A 6,499-nucleotide genomic window follows, 5' to 3' on the forward strand; every position below is an offset into this window, starting at 1 on the left:
AGGAGTAGTTCTTCCCGTTGAAGAAAGGTGGCCGGTTGTTTGACTGGCATTCAGTGAGGGTGTAGGCAACTGTGGTTGTGCCCAAGTTGTTCGCCATTGGATCTTTGCTCCAAGTGGTTAAGCTTGATTCTTGAGACCTTAGCTCCTGATACCAATTGAAGTTTGTGGTAGGCTTAGAGAAGGGGGGTTGAATCTATGCCTTCCTTTTAAGTTGCTGTTATTACCCTTTTAAAACAAACTTTCAATTCTGATTCTGTTTGTACTCAGCAGCAGAAATTTATGAGACAATTTATTTTTGTCTCATGAATATCAGAAAATAGAACACAGCAGAGAAGAGAAAAACTAACATCAGCATGTATCCGGGTTCCGTTGCCTTATGCTATGCAACCTACGTCCAGTCTCCTCCACAACTATGGAAGAATTTTCACTATAGTTAACAGTATTACATACACCAATTTCACAGGATTGACCCAATCCTTTCACACTCAAGTTCTAACCTAACTTGACATTGGCTATACTAATACCTAACTATTCACTCTTAGTGCTAACCCAACTAAGAAAGGGATACCTCACAGGTACAAGATACAAGAGATGAACATACCTAAAGAAATCTGAAATAAACTCTAGGCTTTTCTCTCAAGTGTTTCACTCAGCCTTTTTCCACTCATGGCTTTTACTTGAGCTCTCTCAATATGCCTTTTCTCACAAGAAATTACAGAAAGATAAACATAGAAAAGTACATTACAATCTGTAAAATATGAAGGAGATTGACTTCATCAACAGCCTCTTCGCTATGTGCAAAACCAGATTTGCAAACCTCAGCTTGAGTTCTTCAGTATTGGCCGAATGCTTCTTTGAAAGAAAGCATTATCCAAGTAGAGGAACTTCTTTACAGAACACTGCTCACACAACTCTGGTTTTCTCTCCTTGGTTCTGAATGAGCACTAAGTCTTCTTTTATCTCCTTGCATGTTGCTGAGTTCTTCTTCCAAGGTCAACACCTTGAGCCTTGAGCTTCACCAACCCACAGAATAACTTTTTCTCCTTAATCCCTAGAGTAGAAACTCTCCTTCTGACTTCCTCATCTTGACCGAAAGCCATATAGCAGCAACCATAGAAATCTTCCCATGGTCAACTTGATCTTTGCCCTTGAAAATTAACTTGGTCCCCAAGTCATGTCTAAGACCGTGGATACACAGCAGAGAAGAACAGAAATCATCTTTTCTTTGTATCCCATTTCGGATAGAGTAGAGAGTTGGGAAGAAGAGAAGAAACTGAGTTGCATGTATGAGGAAATGGTTTACCTTTGATCTTTTCTTAAGCTTGATTTGGCTTGAACCTGTTGATTTGACATTCTGTCTTTCAAGCTTAAACCTTCTCTCTATTGCTTCTTTGGTTACTAGCTTAGGGAAGAAGCTCTTTCTCTCTTTCTTACTTTTTTGAGTTTCTGACCAACTCTTCAGAAGTCAATGTTGCTTTTGGTAAGGCGAAAGTGAGGGATTTGCTTGCTGAAAGGAAATTGAGCTTGGATCGGGTAGTGATATGCTTGGCCCGCTTTGATTTCTTCAGCTTTGATTCCTTGGGCTTCGATTATATTATTGACCCATCACTTCTTGTTTTATTTTCCTTTCAATTTTTGGGCTGCTAAGATTTGGTCTGCAACAATAAATAATTAGTAATATGCAATTATAATTAATCCATACTAATTATTTATTTGCCAAAAATAATGTTTGTCATCACTAATTAATTTAGTTAATTTATTAACTCAACAAAGTGTAATCACAAATTTGTGCACCAAAGTACACATTGTCAGCCACTGTCTCTATAACATCAATGGCCTCTTCAATGGTCTTCTTGTTTAGGAAACCTCCAGATGAGTGGTTTACAGCCTTCCTTCATTCACAATTCAGCCCTTCATAAAAGATGCGGATTTGCACCCACTCATTAAACATGTCAGGGGGCATTTCTTTGTCAAATCCTTGAATCTCTCACAGGCTTCATAAAGAGTTTCACCATCCTGCTGACTGAATGTCTGCACTTCAGTTCTTAGCCTGTTTACTCTATGTGGAGGGTATAATCTTATTAAGAATCTTCTCATTACATCTTCCCAGGTGGTCAAGCTTTCCTTGGGGAATGATTCTAGCCATTTTGATGCTTTATCCCTCAAAGAGAATGGAAACAGTAGCAATCTATAGGTGTCAAGATGAACACCATTAGATTTAACCGTGTCACTGATGACAAGTCATCTTTTGATTGTTTTACAAGCATTTTTCACTTGTTTCATTAGGTTTTATGCACTTTCTTGCACAATAAGTAAGTGATTAGAGTGGAATTTCATGATCACTTTGAATCAATCAAACATCATTTATTTTACACAAAATCATAAAGTTTATGCTAGAATTAATTGATTTTATGAATGATGTAAGGACTTGTGATTTTGGTGAGACTTTGATTGCTTGTTTGGTTGCTTGTAGGTGAAGAAATGAAGAAAGGAGGAGGCAAATCAGGAGAGCGTTACGTTCACAAAAAGAACGCCACGCTCAGCAACATTTTGGAGTAGCGTTCGCTTCCAAAGTGAGCGCCACACTCACCACGCTCACTTATAATCTCAAGTCTGGGAGGCAAGCCTTGTGTTATCCGTACACACTAGGAACGCTCACTAAGAGAGCGCTAGGAAGAAAAAAATGCGCACCAAAGTAGAAAGGAACGTAATGCTCATTTAGTGAACTGAGCGTTCCCCTGGGAACAACCAAGCACCCCTGACCTACTTCAAATAATTGCCACTCGGAACCACTTCTTCAAGGCCAAACTAGAAAAGCGCACTCCAAATGCTTAATGACTGGAAATAGAAAGTGTATAAATAGGAGCAAATTTGATTTGAGGAGGACTTTCTTTTTAACTTTTGCTCTCTTTTAATTTTCTTTTTATAATTGGAGAATTTGGGGAATTGGGATCAGATCTAAGTTTTCTTTCTTTGTTCATTTTCTATCTTCTGCAACTTTAATTTTCTGTTTTGGGTTTTGGAACTCTAATTTGGAGAATTCTTCTGAGTTTCTTCACCTTGGAGTTTCCTTTTACTTTTCTTGTTTCTAGTTTTATAAATTGGAGATCTAATTTTATCTTTCCTGCTAGTTTTCATCTCATCTGTAATTTCTTCTTTACTGAATTGTCAAGAGAGCAATTGAGATCTAAGTTTCCTTGCTATTTTAAATTCATCTGCAATTTTCTATTTCTGTTTTGCTATTGAGACCCTGATATGAATCTCTTTATCTCATAGTACTCTGATTTACTTCAATTTACATTTTCCAGCTCAATTTTGAATCCCAGTACCCAAATCCCTTTATTCTTGTTGTAATTTAAGTTTCCTGTCAATTTAGATTCAGCAATTTAAATTTCTTGCAATTTAAGTTTCAGTTATTTACCTTTCTTGCACTTTAAGTTTCAGCTTGTTTACTTTCTTGCACTTTAAGTTTCTGTAATTTACTTCTTTTGCACTTTAAGATTTTGTCAATTTACCTTCTCCCTTTTATTTTCTTAAAATTTTACTTCTGTTAATCAAGTTTCACTCAAATCATCAAATATTCGCTTAACTAAATTCATCACCATACTAAAGTTGCTCAATCCATCAATCCCTGTGGGATCGACCTCACTCTTGTGAGCTATTACTACTTGATGCAACCCGGTACACTTGACGGTGAATTTGTGTGGAATGTTCTTTCCCTCATCAAATTTTTGGCGCTGTTGCCGGGGTTTAATATAGATTGACAATGATTAAGTAGGGTGATAATCTAGATTAAGCATTTTTCTTTATTTTTTTCAAGCACACTAACTATTTGAGTTTTTGTTTAAGCTAACCTTAACCCCACTCTAGCAATAGAGTGAATTGCTTTTGGTTTCTGGTTTTTTGTGTGTTTCTTGTTGTTTTGGTTACATGCCAGGAGGAAGAAGAGGTGAATCCACTTCTTTTGAACTTGAACCAGAGAGAACACACTCAAGGTTGAGAAGAGAGGCAAGAGGGAATGGAGTTGTTGGAGAAGAAGCCTCGGAAGAAGAAGACCAAGAGATGGAAGGGAATGTCCCTAATCCACCAGATGAAGTGGCCAATAATGGCCAGCCTCAAAGGAGAGTTCTAGCCTCCTACACCTTCCACAATGCAAGACACTATGGAAGTAGCATACTTACTCCAAATGTTAATGCAAACAACTTTGAATTGAAGCCTCAACTCATTACTCTCGTGCAGAATAATTGTTCCTATGGAGGAGGTCCACTTGAAGATCCAAACCAGCACCTATCCACCTTTCTGAGGATATGTGACACAGTGAAGACAAATGGTGTACATCCAGACATCTATAAGTTGTTGCTATTCCCATTTTCATTAAGGGACAAAGCTATCCAATGGTTGGAGGCATTTCCAAAAGAAAGCATCAACAATTGGGAGGATCTAGTGAGCAAATTTCTAGCTAAATTCTACCCACCTCAGAAGATCATAAGATTAAAGACAGAGGTACAAACCTTCACCCAAATGGATGGAGAATCACTTTATGAGGCCTGGAAAAGATATAAAGCCTTGATCAGGAAGTGTCCCCCAGAGATGTTCAATAAACGGGATAAGCTTCAGAATTTCTATGAAGGATTGACACTGAGAGCTCAAGAGGCCTTGGATTATTCTGCTGGAGGTTCAGTGCAGCTCATGAAGACAGCTGAGGAAGCCTAAAATCTCATAGACACTGTGACAAATAATCAATACTTCTATGCTCAACAAAGGCAATGCCAACCAGCTCAAAGGAAAGGTGTATTGGAGCTGGAAGGTGTGGATACAATTTTGGCTCAAAACAAAGTGATGCATCAACAGATCTAGTAGCAAATGGAGATGATGGCCAAGAAGATTGATGGTCTTCAAATTGTAGTAGTGATCACAACAAATCATCCACCAGCTGGGTAGGGACAAAATGAGGAAAACTATGAAGAGCAGCAGCAAGAGCAAGCTAACTATATGCACAACCAATGAGCTGGACAAAATGAGTTTCATGGAGATAACTACAACTCATCCTGGAGGAACCACCCAAATTTGAGGTGGGGAGACAACCAAAACTAGCAGCCTTGGCAGAGAAACTCATCCTAGAACAATTCCAGAAACACAAACCATCAAAACCATCAAAATACTAACCAAAAACAATACAGAAAACCACAAAACAATCAACCCTAACCCAACTACTATCCACCCAACAACCCATCTACTAACCAAAATAACTATCATCCACCCTCAACATCCCATAATCAACCACAACCACCCCAAGAATCTCAAAGGATCTCCAACATGGAGATTATGATGGAAAAGATGATCAAGCATCAAGAATTGGCCCATAAGAACCATGAAGCTTCACTGCGAAATCTGGAAAGATAAATTGGCTAATTGTCCAAGCAAACAGTGGCTAAAAGAGCACCCAATGCATTACCAAGTGACACCATTCCCAATCCCAAATAAGAATTCAAATCAATCCAATTAAGGAGTGGAAAAACCTTGGAGAATGGCAAAGAAGCTAACAAGAAGCCTGTGGAGAATGATATTGGCAGCAAGAAGCAAGTAGGAGAAAAAGACAAGCAAGACTAAGAAAAGCTCAAGGAGAAACAGGAACAGCCACTAGTTTCAAAGAAGGGAGAGCATGCTATTGAGGAACATTCACAATAACAGAGGAAAGAAGTGAAGCCTTACACTCCTCCTCTGCCATACCCTCAAAGATTGCGAAAGGAGCTCAAGGATCAATAGTGTACCAAATTCCTAAAAGTTTTTAAGAAACTGGAGATCAACATCCCATTTGTTGAAGCATTGGAGCAGATGCCTCTATATGCTAAATTTCTCAAAGAGCTCATTAACAAGAAGAGAAGCTGGAATGAGAAGAAAACGGTGATTTTAACACAAGAATACAGTGATTAAAAAAGGACTCCCACCCAAACTCAAAGATCCTGAGAGTTTTATCATATCATGCACCATAGGCAATATAATCTTGGAAAAATCTCTCTGTGACCTAGGTGCCAGCATCAATCTAATGCCACTTTCACTGATGAAGAAGCTTGCAATAGATAAAGTCAAACCCACCAGAATGTCACTCCAAATGGCCGACAGATTGCTCAAAATACCTAATGGAGTTGTGGAGAATTTGTTAGTGAAAGTATGAGAATTCATATTTTCTGCTGACTTTGTCATTTTGGACATGGAGGAAGAAGGACAAAGCTCAATCATCTTAGGGAGGCCCTTTCTAGCCACAATAAGGGCTATAATTGACGTAGAGAAAGGTGAAATGACACTCAGAGTGCATGATGAAAAGATGATCATCAATGTCTTTAAAGCCATGCAATACCTCCCTGAGAAAGAAAAGCATATTAGAGTGGAAATGGTGGAAGAAGTAGAGAGGGGGTTACTTGAGGCCAACAACCAGGAGGAACAAGAAGAGGAAACAGAAGTGGAACAAGATTTTATAGAAGAGGAAGTAGTAGAAATC

General features: G+C 38.5%; 1 non-coding gene across 1 annotated transcript; it reads left to right on the plus strand.

The window, feature by feature from the left end:
• Nucleotides 1–1,945: 1,945 nt before the first annotated feature.
• Nucleotides 1,946–2,052, plus strand: LOC148576955 (small nucleolar RNA R71). The gene has a single exon (XR_015904534.1). It is a non-coding gene; the product is annotated as a small nucleolar RNA R71 (small nucleolar RNA).
• The last annotated feature ends 4,447 nt before the right edge of the window (nt 2,053–6,499 follow it).

The sequence above is a fragment of the Arachis ipaensis genome, chromosome B1 (assembly GCF_059453495.1).
Source record: "Arachis ipaensis isolate K30076 ecotype BB chromosome B1, ASM5945349v1, whole genome shotgun sequence".
Taxonomy (NCBI): Eukaryota; Viridiplantae; Streptophyta; class Magnoliopsida; order Fabales; family Fabaceae; genus Arachis; species Arachis ipaensis.